The sequence below is a fragment of the Lemur catta genome, chromosome 7, assembly GCF_020740605.2.
Source record: "Lemur catta isolate mLemCat1 chromosome 7, mLemCat1.pri, whole genome shotgun sequence".
Lineage (NCBI taxonomy): Eukaryota > Metazoa > Chordata > Mammalia > Primates > Lemuridae > Lemur > Lemur catta.
In genome coordinates, this window is record NC_059134.1 from 104,430,943 (window position 1) to 104,445,604 (window position 14,662).

A 14,662-nucleotide genomic window follows, 5' to 3' on the forward strand; every position below is an offset into this window, starting at 1 on the left:
ATGCGGTCTGCGTTACCCAAGGCGGCCAGGCTGTGCCCACTGCCCACACCAGCCTCCAGAGGGAGGAGACAGATGGACAGTGAGGGCAGTGGGAGGAGCTCTGCTTTCCAGATCTAGACCTTCCCCTGCCTGTCAGCCATGTGCCCTCAGCAAGTCACTGTGCCTCAGTTTCCCATCTGCGGAAGGGGGTCACAAGCATCACGCCTACCACTCAAGGTCAAGGGGGAGGGGAAATGAAGTAAGCACTCTGTGCTGGTGTTAGTGGACTTTAGGACAGTCCTTGTAGTGGTCGTCCACGCCCTCCCTTAAACCACTCTCTCTGGAGGGCCTACTCCGTGCCAGGCCCGGGAGATGCAGCGGACACAGCCGAGAAAGGCAGGCTGGGACTCTGCCCGGAAGCCGTCTAAGCTGTCTGTCTGTCCTGTCTGCCTCCCCCCCAGCCCCCAGCGCTGCTGGCCCCACTGTCCCTATGTGTCTTAACATACCCAATTCACCCTCCAGGTCTCCGCTTCTTCGGGGACGCCTCCAGGCACCGAGTTGCCCGCATCTAAACGCCTGCGGCGACTTCAACTTCTTGGCGTCCTTAGCACACTACTTATGTACTTGCTGTCTGCATTTTTCACCAGAGTACTGGATAAGGGTCTGGCTCAAGCCCTGACTAGCTGTCATGTAGGTTACCTAAAAAAGAATCTCTCTGTGCCTCAGTTTCCCTACATGTAAACTGGGAACCACGACGGTGCCCCCCTCTGCGAGCTGCCTAGGGAGCGAGAGCGCGTCAGAGCCCAGAACAGCGCCTGCTAAGGGCCGGATACGAGTTACTCTCTTCAGTGGTGTTGTGTAGTCCTCACTGCAGACTGCAACCTCCCGCCCCGGACCCTCCGCTGCCCGAGCGCCCCGAGGACGCGCCGCACGTCGGGGGCCGAGGGCCCCGTCGGAGAGAAGAGGCGCCGTCGCGGCGTCGGGAAAGCCTAGCCCACGGTAGGTGCCGAGGAACGGCCGGAGGCGCAGGCTCACTCCCGCCTCCCTCGCAGCCCTGCGTGCGGCGGCGCTCGGGCTGCCCACTCGGGCTTGATCCGCTTCCAGCGACACCCTTTCCCACAACAAAGAGACTCCGTTCCTGGGGCCGCCTCCCCCGGCGCAACCCGGAGGCACGCTGGGCTAGGCGAGTCCCCGTCGCCCGGGCAGCCCCTTGGGCTCGGGAGCTGTCCCTGGTAGGGGCAAAGGTGCGAGGGCCCGAGGCTGGGGGCCGCCCGCCGGGGCCCCGCAGGGACGCGGACGCCACCGCAACCCGGCAGCTAGGTGGCGCCCGCGAGGCGCGCGGCGACGCCGCCTCCAGCCGCGATTTAAAGGGCAGCGAGGCGGAGGGATCCCTGACCACCGACTGGCTCGGGCGCGGATCCCTCCGCCGCGAAGTGAAGCGACGGCAACAACTATTCCCATTCTCTCAAAAATCGCTCCTTTTGTCCCTCCGCCGTCGGGAACACCCGGTGGGGAACTTATTTCCCTTTCGCATTTCTTTTTCTCCCCCGACAAAATCCCGTCGAAGCCACCAAGGCGGCCGGCGCCGGGCGCGCGCACGCTTCGGCAGGCCGAGGCCGTGGTGTCCCTCCGCCGTCGGGTGTCCGCGGGACTCCTTTTCGTATCCTTCCACCGATCCCGGGCGGTGTCCAGGTGGCTCACCGGAGGCGGCGGCGCGTCTGCGGTGCGGCCGGCGAGGCTCCCGGGCTATGAGGTGAGGACACCCGGGACCGAGGCGGCACCGCGCGGGGCAAGCACTCGGGACGTAGAGCTCCGAAGCTGGCGGACGCCTTTCGGACCTCGCGGCCGTGCGTGAGGCGAAGGTGAGGCCTAGGAGCGGCGCAACGGGGACGCCCGAGCGCGGCGAGCCGAGACAGGGGGCGCGGGTGCGGGGGACGCCGGCGGCCGCGGCGACCGCCGGGTGGGGGTGGGGTCCGTGGCCGCAGCTGGGACTTATTTTTGCCGACAGCGGATGGAGCGGGCGGTGCTGCGGCCCTTACCGCCATCTTGGATTTTAGTCTCCATTTTTCTCTGGAATTATTTTTTGGTGATTAATTTTGTTGGGGGACGGAACAGTGTGGCGCGGCAGCGCGGGCCCCTCTATCGCAGCGGCCGGGCAGCGGGGTCCCGGACGCGCCCCGAGAAGGAGCCGGGCCGCGCCGGCAGTGAGTCGGGGGAGGGGCGGGCGCCGGCGCTGGGAGTGCGGGGGGCGGCTTCGGGCTCCGGGGGCGTGCGGGGCCGCGGCCGGGCCGGAGCGGGGCCGCCGGGGCCGGGGCGGGTGGAGACCGGGGCGGCGGGGCCGGGCGGCTGGCGCGGGGGCGGGGCCGGGGCCGGGGCCGGCCGGGGCCGCGGTGCGGGGCGGGTGCGGGCCGGGCCTGCAGTGGTGGCCGCGGCCGGAAGGGAGCGGTAGTGGCCGCCGGGCAGTGTCGGGGCCGGGCCCGCGGCCGCACGAGGGGAGCAGCCCCGGCGCTCGCGATTGGGGGACTCTGTTTTCCCTCTTCTCCAATGGGCAGCCGTGAACCGTCTCGCCCAATCTGCTACCTCTGCCGCGCTGAACTTTTTGCTTTTGTTTTGGCTTGAGTCTGCTTTCATGGGTCCCCCCAGAGCTGTTCTGCAGCCCGCTCGCTCTGGGCGCCCTCGGCTGTGGCCGGGCTGCCTTCCTCCCCTTTGTGCTTTATCTGCTCTCCCGTGGTCCGACAGCGGCGGTTGGTCCTTCCACACGTGTACGGACGGTGTGAAGCAGTGTCACCCCTACCTCTAAGAGGGGGCACGAACATGTTTCCAAAATGACAGTTCTATCCAACTTGCTGGAGTGAGGTAGAAACAAATTGGGCGCTGAGAAATTCGCTGTCTCTGTTTAGGTTCGTTTGACCCGGTTCTGGAGCTGTAACCTCTGTGATGTGTTGAGTGGTGAAACTTCAGAAATAACGGGGGAGGTCAAAATGTGTTCTTTAAAGTTATTTTTAAGAATCTGCCAAATGAAATTCGCTCTGGGGGGAAGTTTTATCTAGAACTGCGGGCAGGTGAGTTAATTTGATTAATTGTGATTCTTTTCACCTGGACCTTTTTAGATTTAAATGAGTTTGATATGACGTAGAGTTAAGCGGGGCCTTTTAGGTTCTGAACTCTGTAGGATCGTCAGAGGAAGCAGCTGTAACTTTTTTCCTTTAGTTTTTAATATTGAGAACATACCTGTAGTTTTTGACAATTAGTAAAAAATAAATACTTTGAAAAGGGAGGAGAAAATCATTTTTGCCTGAAATAATCGCAGATAATTTATACATATTGAAATATATAAAATATTACTTGCTGTAGATACAAGTTCATTGTGTATTGGAAGGTTTAGCAATTTGAATCACAGGTGTGGCCCTGTCCCCGTTGGAGCTCCCTATATTCCAAGGTTAAAGTCCACAAATGCGTTAATCCTGGCATGTGTGGAAACTGCAGTCCACTTTTCAGTTTTGAATCTCTAAACATTCTACATTCTACTCCCTTTCTCAAACTCTGGCTGCACTGGCTTCCCCATGACTAGTGCCTTTTGGCCATGTCTTGCTGGGCATTCCTACACCCCTCCCCTCCCCCCAGTACATGCTCGTGCTTCAGACAGGCCCAGTGGGAATGTTGCCTCCTGGTGAAACTTGCCTTAGACACACAGGTTCAGGGGCTGGCCTGCTCAGGAGAATACATCCCTCCTCTGTGTTCGCTGAGCACTTACTACATTGTGTTGGACTGAGTGGTTTTCTTGCCCATCATCTCTGCTTTCTTGTGAGTTTGAGTCTAGTTATTGTCTTTGCTGCCCGGGGCCAGGTACAGAGCAGGAGGAGGTGCTCAGTAGCACTTGATGAGTGTGTTAATCTGTTCATCTCCAAGTTGTCAAGCTTAATGGTTTGTATTTAGTGTTTCAAAATATGTCCATTCTAATGTTACTTAATGTTGCATCATTTTGAAAAAAAAAAACTTTGAGTTTGAGACTGAAAAGAATATTATAACTTACTCTTCAAGAGGAGAGTAGGGCTCCATTCTTTATCCATAATGTTTGAAACCAAACTTTCAAAATCATTTCCTAGTGCTCTCTTGCCTATATTTTCGTCTGCCTTTTAATACACATGGAACTGCTCCTGCTCTGAACTCTCCAGACTTGTAGCAGTTACCAGTGGGCAGTCCTGGGGAAGTGGGAGGTGGGTGGGGGACAGCAGAATATGGGTTGGGGAGAAGGAGGTATGCTCCAGGGAAGTGTCCTGGTGTTTGCATATCTTTGAGCAGGGGGTTTTGTGGGTAAGGGATGCTGGTTTGTAACTTTTACCTTGGGTCATAAAAGTTTGGGATTGAATCTATTTTTCTTCACCTGAGTTTCAATTTATGGGTTTATAGGGCATGAGTATGTGGCTGGATTGTGTGACAAAGAGATTTGTGTGTGTGGCATCTGAGCAGCTCCCTATCCACAGGGATGCCCTTCCCATGGCTTACAGAGCAAATCCTTTCAGATAAATCAGCGTGATTCCATTATTTCGTGTTTCTGTGTACCATATATGAGCTTTACTTCTGCATGGCAGGAGTTCCAGGACTCTGTCAGCCCCAGAACACTCTAACGTAAGAGTCTTCCGCACACTTTTAAACACAGGCACCATGTGTCTTGTCTTCAGTGTGTCATGCTGTGGACTATGTGGTATTAATATACATATATTAAGTACATGCAGGGAGAGAGCCATTACATTTGCGTGGGGTTGATTTGGGGATAGCTGGTATCTCTGAATGAAATAAACTCAAACACCGGGCAACCTTCTAGGGCTGTATATAAGATTGAATGTTACATAAATATAATTTTGGGAATAGTTGAAGGATCTTTGGAGTAAGACTCAATACGTGTGTCCCAGTCTTTGCTTTGTCACTATTTGTATAAAACATTGATAGGGCCAGGTCTCAGTTTCTTCATCTGTAAAATGACTAAACATTAGTCTCTGAAGTCACTTCCAATCCTAAATTATACTTCATCTTTACACTTACATGCCGTCCAGTGTTCTCATTGCTAAGAATTATGTCATATTTTGATATCTCTCTAATTGGCTTACTTAGTTCATCTGCATGTGTCATGTAATTTTAGCTTCTTTGTTTTTGAAATGTCATTAAATTGATGAAATGACTTACACTCTTTTGGGTTTTAGAATTGAGAGACTAGTGTGTATCAGTGGTTCCTAAAAGCTTGGTTATTAAGACCTATGTGGCTCCTACATGCCATTTGCATTTCTGCAAAATGTCTTAGTTTCTTAGCACACTGAAGGAAAAAGTAAATGGACCAAGGAAGCATTTGCCAGTGACAAGCCTCTTTATTCATGGGTGACACACGTGGCTCAAGTATGGAGTTAACACCAGACTGCAGTTTAAACACGAGGGTTTTAGACCCAGCCTCACTACTTAATAGCACTTTGCCATCAAGAAAGCAGTTCATTTCTGAGCTTTAGCCTCCTTATTTGTGGTGCTAATACTTGTCTCACCTACTTTGTAGGGTTGCTGATCTAGTGAGTCCTGAGTCTTGCAAGTTAGGGTGAACCAACATAACATCTGATACAGGTGTCAGGGCAGCTGTGTTCTAACTTGTGCCACCTTTATAGGATCAGCTGGTCAGCACATGTCTGATGGCAGTGGGGTTGCCTCTCAGGCCTTATGCAAAAGGCCCCTTCAGCGAAGGTTCATTCTGCTGCTTATTTTGTGCCCATCTACCCTGTTGTGTAGAGATCCGGTTTTTCCTCACGCTGCCCTTTGGTTTTGGTTCTCCACTCATCTGTGTAGTAGTAACCCTGCAGTTCTCCTGAAAGTAGGCGCTCTCGTGCGCCCTCTAGTGTTCCTTGTTCGCGACCGGTATTCCAGCACCACGAACAGTGCCTGCTGGCTCCCAAGGGGTTCTTGATAATTTGTTGAATTGTGTGGATTCTGGGTCTACAGAATGAATCATTTTGTCTGATTTGTATAACAAGGTTGAAGTATCTGATATGTTTTAATGATCTCTGAGGAATATTTTCAAGGAAATGCTTATGTTGCGTCATGTGGAGAAATATATATTTTAGCCAGAAGACCAGCCTGCTCATAGGAAGGTGAGAAGTAGAAGGGGGCTTGATCCTTCAGCCAGTGGGGTCTGGGGCTGGAGAAGCCACAGGAAACCTCCTGTCGCACTCCTTTAAAAGGGGAGGTCCTGGTGGCTTCAGACAAATCCAGTTGCCTCAGAAAATATTTGTTTGATGGATATAAATGGATACCAGGAGGGTTTTGGCCCAAAAAAGTCGATCATTTTTATATTTACGATTTGGGTTTTCCCTGATCATCTGATCTAAAGTCTATTTTCATATTATTTTCTCTCCTAACATCCTGTTTGTTTCTGTTATACCTCTTGTAAGAACTTCTAGTTACACACTTACTCAGTTGTTTCTCTGCCCACAGTATACTCTGAGCTTTGAGAAATTAGGAACCAGGTTTATTGTGTTCTGTGGTTTTACTCTTGAAATATGTAGCAAAGTGTGTTTAAAAGTTTGTTTGGGTCAGGATTGTATTGCTTTCTTAATGATGTTAAGAGTGTACAGTACTCAACCTGGCTTTGGCTTAATTTTTTCGTAATTCTCTAAGGCTTGTTCTCATTTATAAAATACAGATGACAGTAGTAGTATGTGTGCGAAAGAGCTTTGGTGTGAGGAAATAATATGATGCACATAAAGTGATTAGCACAGTTCTTGCATAATTGTAAAGCAATAGTGTGAAATGCTGCCCAGAAAACTAGAGCTGGGAGGTGGGCTCTCATTTCTACAGCATTCAGTCCCTCACTTGCATCTTGAGCAGACATAGTTAGCTGGTCATGGGACACTGCTCGGTGCTCAACAGCACATGTCCCCAAACACTGGAAGTGGGTTGCTCCTTTGCAAGAATCATCTGTCTCACAGTGCCTGTGTTTGTCTCTTGCCCATCTTTTTATTTCCTTCTCTGTTCCCTCCCCTTTCTCGTTTCATTTACCTGCCCATGGTAAAATACTTCAAGATTTTATTTTGGTTTCATGTATTGATGGCACGGTATCTTGTCAGAAGAAGTGAATTGCTTTGGGCGAGTAACACAACTCCCTGAGCCTATTTCTTTTAATTTAAGACTTTTTGCGGTGAATTGAGATAATGTTGAAATGCTTGGTGAACTGTAAAGTCCTTTTATTATTAATGTTAATCTCTTCGGTCTCCACTTATTTTCAAAGTTCTAATATCTTACGACAGCTTTACCTGGGTAGTGCCCCACTTCCCAAATTTAGCAAATCCAGACTTTCTCATCTTTCCTGCAAACCTATTTCTCTGTCTTCCCTACAGTTATGGCAGTCTTGCAGCCTCCCAAATTAAAACTTTAGCCCCACCTAGAGATTTTGGACTTACCTTGAATTCGTTGCTCTTCCTCACCACCTGTAGCTAATTAATTTATTACCAGGTTTGCCATGCCTATGTCTTAAACACCAGAGCTTTTCTCTTTCCTCATCCGCTGCTACTGTTGCATTTAATTTCCTAACTGGTCTTTCTGCTTCTAATTTCATGGTCTTCCACCAGAGAAATCTTTTCTAGAGCACAGTTGAGAAAATTTCCAACCTCTTATCTGTGTAACCAAAAAAAAAAAGGTACTTTTATAGTCTGTGAGAACTAAGTGATAGCATGAATATTAGGAAGCACTAAATGAATGGAGCTGTTATTATTTATTGTTGGTGTTTTTAAAAATGGAGTTACAGTAAGAAAAAAATATTTTACCGCATATACAGCAAACTAAATTCCACTGTAACCAAATCTGTAGTCCCTCTGAATGTTGATGGGTGAGGTGCAGTTTGGTATGATTTTTAATCATACACTTGCCAGGAATCACATTTCTTCCCTTTAGGAATAGTAGGAGAAGCAAAACTGATGCTCAGTTCTGTATTATAATTAGCACCTTTGGTCTTTTTTCATTCTCTTGAAAGTTTGTACTTCTTAAATATTAGGGGTGAGATGATACGATTTTCTGGTGGGAGTTATGGTTGGATGGCGAATGGAAGGGAATTTTTTTACTTGATTGTTTGCAGTTTTGTGAATAATGTATCTGGTCCTCTTTCAAGCCTTAGTTACTTGAAAAGAGGAGGCAGTTGGAGACTTTAATTTTATAAGCAATTTCTGCTTATTTTTGCTGCAAACCTAGGAGTTAGGCCCTCTTTTCTTCTCATTTTACTAATGTGGTGTGAACAAGGTTCAGGGAGACTCGTGCATGGTCACACTGCGAGAGAGCAATGATGTAGCTGGGGTGGAATCCAGGTGCTTTGACTCCAGAGCCACATCCCTCACCACAGTGTGGGCTGCCTCCAGCGGAGTCCACCAGCTGGCAGACTCAGACATGCCCTGAAGGTTCAGGCCAAGAATCACCTTTTGGAAGTTTTTCCTCACCCTTGTCTTGGCCTGGTAAGAATTGACTATTCTTTGATCCATTTGTAGCTTCTGACTGAGGAACAGCACTGTAATGGCTGTACTTACAGACATTTGACACTAGATGGCATCTTTTTCTAGAAAAGTGAAATTCTCTTTGGTCTTAGAGAAAACGGTAACAAAGAAAGCATCCTTAATTTTATCTATATAGGCTCTACTAGGTAAGCAGGTGGATCAGATGTAGAGAGATGGGGAAGCAGGTGTTTTCTGTTGTTTTGTGGGTTATTTTTGTGGAATTTCCCTCAACCACATCAGTTAACCTTTATTTTAAAAATACCTACTGAGATGATTGAAGACATGAAATCTTTCTTACATAAAATCCCTTATAGTGATACATATTGAATGTGGATATGTAAGAATGAAGCAGTATTTTCTACAATGAGGCAGAGAGGGATTTATTACATGTCTAACTGTAGATCAGTAGCCCACTAAGTGCAAAAATTGCAAATGTGTGATTGTAAACTTACCTGTGGTGGGTATTTCACTGTGTAAAATGTTTTGCCACATGAAAAATTCTATCTAATAGTTTGTTTTTATTTTAAGTTTTTTTTTTTTTTTGAGACAGAGTCTCGCTGTGTTGCCCGGGCTAGAGTGAGTGCCGTGGCGTCAGCCTTGCTCACAGCAACCTCAAACTCCTGGGCTTAAGCGATCCTACTGCCTCAGCCTCCCGAGTAGCTGGGACTACAGGCATGCGCCACCATGCCCGGCTAATTTTTTCTATATATATATATTTTAGTTGGCCAGATAATTTGTTTCTATTTTTAGTAGAGACGGGGTCTCGCTCTTGCTCAGGCTGGTCTCGAACTCCTGACCTCGAGCAATCCACCCGCTTCGGCCTCCCAGAGTGCTAGGATTACAGGCGTGAGCCACCGCGCCCGGCCTATTTTAAGTTTTTATATAAATTGAAAAAATGTTCAATCATAATACTTCTAAGGAAGATCTTGGTTATCTGGCTTAGCACAGTGTATAAGTAGATGTGTAAATGAAAAGCCAGCTTTATTTTCAAAATCCCTATAACTCAATAGCCGTTTCATACCTGCAGTTGAAGAGGAAAAATGACTTTTAAAAATTGTTCTAAATACACTGTTTTTGAAGGTGTTTAAAATCTTTTTTCTTGTGACATGTTGGAATTTTGTTTTTGAAGTCTCGTAAGTATACAGTGTTTCTACTTTTATTTACTTTTTCATTTCTGTATTAGTGGCTGCTATTAGAATCCTGTGGCTGCTGTCACAAATTACCACAAACTTCTTTGCTTAAGTTAACAGAAATGCGTTTTCACAGCTCTGGAAGCCACAAGTGCAAACAGTGTCGCTGGGCCAAAGTCAGAATGTTGGCAGGGCTGTGCTGTAGGAGCGAATCTCTTTGCCTCTTCTGGCTGCCAGTGGCTGTGCATTTCTTCACCTATGGCCACGTCACTCCAGTCTCTGCTGTTTCTTCTCTTCTGTGTGAGCTGTCAAATCTCCCTCTGCCCTCTATAAAGGCATTTGGGATGGCATGTAGAGCCTACCTGCATAATCAAGGATAATCTCTTTTATCTCAAAATCCTTAATGTAGTAACATCTTCAAAGACCCTTTTCTTTTTTTTCTTCTTTTTTTTAATTTTCATTTTCTTTTTTGTTCAAAGACCCTTTTTCTTATAAGGTGACATTCACAGGCTCCAGAGATTAGAACCTGACGTCCTCGGGGGCCATTTTTCAGCATACTACAGTATTCTTTAGAGCAATTAGCTCAACCAATTTAGCATGATCCAGTACTTTTCAAAACTTAGTGATGATATCTGTAGCCATCATTTTATCCTGAAAAGGCGATGGGTGAAGCATTATTCCTTGGTGTGAATCGCTCAGCTTCAGGCCTGATTCCCTTGGAGGCCCAAGTTGGGGGCATTACCACCAGAGAGTGCTCGAGAAATCTGTAGAGTTGTCTGAAGCTGGACAAGTGCTAGAGAAGGAAAGCAGGAATGACAGTAACAACACGGGCACTGATAATTATTTTACAATTATAGAGACCTATTCTTTGCTATTGTGTTGATGGTACTATATACCTAATTAGCATTTGAATTAGTATGATAGCTCTAGTCTTTAAATAAAAAAAAAAAAAAACCAGGACACTGGCTCTGGCTTAGGTAGAGGCATAATTGTGAATTCAGAGAAACAAAAATCCCCAAAGCACCTGATTAAATTAAAAAGTTTATACACAGCCAAAGAAACTGTCACGAGAGCAAACAGACAACCTACAGAATGGGAAAAAATTTTCGCAGGCTATACATCCGATAAAGGGCTGATAATTAGAATCTATTTAGGACTTAGGAAAATCAGCAAGAAAAAAATCAAACAATCCTATCAAAAAGTGGGCAAAGGACATGAATAGAAATTTTTCAAAAGAAGACAGAAGTATGGCCAACAAACATGAAGAAATGCTCAACATCTCCAATCATCAGGGAAATGCAAATCAAAACCACAATGAGATATCACTTATCTCCAGTGAGAATGGCCTTTATCAAAAAGTCCCAAAACAATAGATGTTGGCGTGGATGTGGAGAGATAGGAACACTCATACACTGCTGGTGGGACTGCAAACTAGTGCAACCTCTGTGGAAAGCAACATGGAGATACCTTAAACAGATACAAGTAGACCTACCATTTGATCCAGCAATCCCATTATTGAGCATCTACCCAAAAGAACAAAAGACATTCTATAAAAAAGACATCTGCACGCAAATGTTTATAGCAGCACAATTCACAATTGCAAAGATGTGGAAACAACCCAATTGCCCATCAATACATGAGTGGATTAATAAAATGTGATATATGTATACCATGGAGTATTACTCAGCTATAAGAAACAATGGTGATATAGCACCTCTTGTATTTTACTGGATAGAGCTGGAACCCATTCTAAGTGAAGTATCCCAAGAATGGAAAAATAAGCACCACCTGTACTCACCACAAATTGGTTTCACTGGTCATCACCTAAGAGCACATTTAGGAATAACATCAATCAGGTGTCAGGCAGATGTGGGGCGGGGGAGAGCATGGGTGTATACCTACATAATGAGTGCGATGCGCACAGTCTAGGGGATGGACACGCTTGAAGCTCTGATTTGGGGGGGAGGGGGGCAAGGGCAATATACATAACCTAAACTTTTGTACACCCATAATATACTGAAATAAAAAAAAAAATCCTGAAGGCTTTTTTCCTTTCATGACACTAGCAGTAGTTGAACTACTCTGACAAGTCATCTACCTTCTCAAGTGAAATTTATTTCTGACAGCAGTATTTATAGGAGCAAGTTTTAAGGTTATAGATATGAACAGGAATTCGTGGTAGTTTTCTAACAAATCGGCAACTGAGCAATTGCCCTGTCAAACTGTGTTATAGCCTTGTGATGGAATATTGATCACAAATGCTTCTGGTAGCTCTTCAGGGTTTATGGTGGCCTAATCTCTAGAGTTATAGGATTCCATGGAACCTGTAGCAGGTTAGGTTTGGGATTGGAAAGAGGGTGTGATATGAATGGACCTATCCTGGGCCTTGTGCTAGGTTCCAATGACATGAAAGTGGATCTTAGCTAGCTTATTCTACTGTGAGGAAGGTAGATGTTATCAAATAATTGCACAGAGAAATGAGTAGAGTTGTAATAAGCACGATGATGAGAAATGTAAGGGGTTAAAATGTGTAAGGAAATCCATGGAGCTGGAGGAGTGGGGTTGGGCACGTGCTGCTGAGCAGATTGACATTATCCCAAGTATGAAGGCCTTGTGATAGGAAGCTGCCAACTTGTTCTATTTTCCTTTTTATAAATATCTTCAATTTTTTTATTATGAAAGTAACATGTTTATTTTGCAAAGTTGGACATAAGGTAAAAGTTGCTTGTAATTTTATTCTCTGGAGATAACACTATTAACAGTTTGGTGTGCTGAATTGCTTTCTTACCAAATTATAGCTAAATCACTTAACATTTTTTCTTTGTTTTTCTCAATAAAGATTTCCGAAAGTCCTCTAATAGGCTAGAGCTTAAAAATGTACGTTAACTTCTCTTTTTCTACCACTTGGGGATTGTTTCCCTGCCACTGGATAATTTAAGATAAACTATCTGTAGACAAGTTCAACATGTAAACTGGTTAGAGAGTTCCTGGTGTAATGAATGTCACAGGAATTAGGTTAAAATTCTTGACAGTCAATCAGAATCAGTGTTTTTATTTTTCTGACAGATTTTTTAAAAATCCTGGTTTGTGTTATGATGGTAAGCAAAAATTTCCCGTATTTAAGTTAAAAGAGATTGGAACCAGAGTTCTCAAATTGGACTCAAGTGGTTAACTCAAAAGTCACTCAACAATGTATAGTCCCATATCGGGACTATGGAAAGAGAAGGGAGTCGACATTTGTTGAGGGGCCATTATTGCCGGGTATAGAGCAGGTATATTACCTGAACCTAGCACATTTTCTATGAAACAACTCCACATTCTTTTGAAACTTGTTAAAGTATTAAGGCTTTTGTTTTGTCTGATTATATATAAATATGTTCACTATAGACATTCGGGGGGAAAATATATTTTTTAAAGTTATCTCATCCCTCCAAAGATAGCTGTTGGTGCTGGTGATTTGGAATGTATCCTGATGGTCCTGGGTGTGGTGCTTTTTACCTTAGTGGTAGTGTAATATGATTAGGAGTGTTCTCTCTAAATACAACTTTAATTCTTGAAATATTTTCCCCTTTAAATAGAGTTCTTACGGGTATGGTGGCTCATGCCTGTAATCCTGGCACTTCAGGAGGCTGAGGCAGGATGATCGCTTGAGGTCAGAAGTTCAATATTAGCCTGAGCAACATAATGAGACTCCGTTTCTACAAAAAAAGATCAACCAGGCATGGTGGCGTACACCTGTAGTCCCAGCTATTCAGGAGGCTAAAGTGGGAGGATGCTTGAACCCAGGGGTTTGAGGTTGTAGTGAGCTATGATAACACCACTGTACTCTAGCCTGGGCAGCAGTGCAATACCTTGTTTCATAAATAAATAAATTTCTTATTTTAGCAGTTTTCCAGTATGTTTTAGGTTGATCATAAATTGTCCCCCTTTTACGTAAGTTTAGTACTAGAATCTGGAGTATGTGCTTCCTTCCACAGCTGTTGATCCAGTGAAACCACATAAGGTGAATCTTCCTTTCTTGTTGACTTTAGTGTAGGCTAAACCTCTCAGGGAAGTGGTTCTGCCCATCTCAGAGCGTAATCGCAGTTACATTTCCTCAGCCTGGTTGCATCACTTTTGTGAACACTCACAATGAGCCACTGCACATGGTCCCTTTTTTGCTATTTTTTTTATTACCCTCTGCCATCTGTTTCTTTTTGTTTTGTTTTTTGAGACAGAGTCTCATTCTGTTGCCCGGGCTAGAGTGCTGTGGCATCAGCCTAGCTCACAGCAACCTCAAACTCTTGGACTCAAGCAATCATCCTGCCTCGGCCTCCCGAGTAGCTGGGACTACAGGCATGCACCACCATGCCCAGCTAAGTTTTTTCTCTATATTTTTAGTTGTCCAGCTAATTTCTTTCTATTTTTTAGTAGAGACGGGGTCTCGCTCTTGCTCAGGCTGATCTCGAACTTCTGACCTCTAGCAATCCTCCCACCTCAGCCTCCCAGAGTGCTAGGATTACAGGCATGAGCCACCACGCCTGGCCTGCCATCTATTTCTTAAGCAAAACCCCTTCTGTCATCCTCACAACTGGATAATGTCCTATTTCAGGACATAATATCCATTTTAGAAGCTCTCTGTCGTTTCTGAGCAAGGCTCACAGATCGCCAGTGGCTTCTTCTTTCCCCTCATAAAAGAAAGATACTTGCTTTCTGGGCATCTGCAGCCTTTGCCCAAGTTGATCACTCCCCTCTTGAAGCATTGTTCCTGGTTTGCTCTTGGTTCTCCTCCTTGCTCACTAGTTGCTCCTTTTTTTTTTTTATTCCATGCTGTTTTCTCCTCATCTTGACCTCTAGATGTTAGAGTGCCTCCCTCAGTCCTTGGATTTCTTTGATCTGTACTCACTCCTGCATGATTTCATCTGGTCCCATGGCTTGAAATACCATTAATACTCTGACTCCAAATTTGTATCTCCAGCTTGGACCTGGACTGCAGACCCTAATATCCAACTGTGTACTCTAGTTGGGCCTCTAATGGGCATCTCAAAAATGATCAAA

General features: G+C 45.6%; 1 protein-coding gene across 5 annotated transcripts in view; it reads left to right on the forward strand.

Annotated features, from left to right (window-relative positions):
* The first annotated feature begins 923 nt into the window (after positions 1 to 923).
* KMT5B (lysine methyltransferase 5B) overlaps positions 924 to 14,662 on the forward strand; it is a 57,091-nt gene continuing 43,352 nt past the window's right edge. For 2 of the 5 annotated variants that reach the window (XM_045558270.1, XM_045558276.1), the window contains exon 1: positions 1,974 to 2,183. The gene's annotated coding sequence lies outside the window, so the exon portion shown is untranslated. Of the gene's footprint in view, positions 979 to 1,428; positions 1,842 to 1,973; positions 2,184 to 2,636; positions 3,042 to 14,662 lie in introns of those variants that run through there. The other 3 variants (XM_045558273.1, XM_045558271.1, XM_045558272.1) reach the window with 3 other exon arrangements.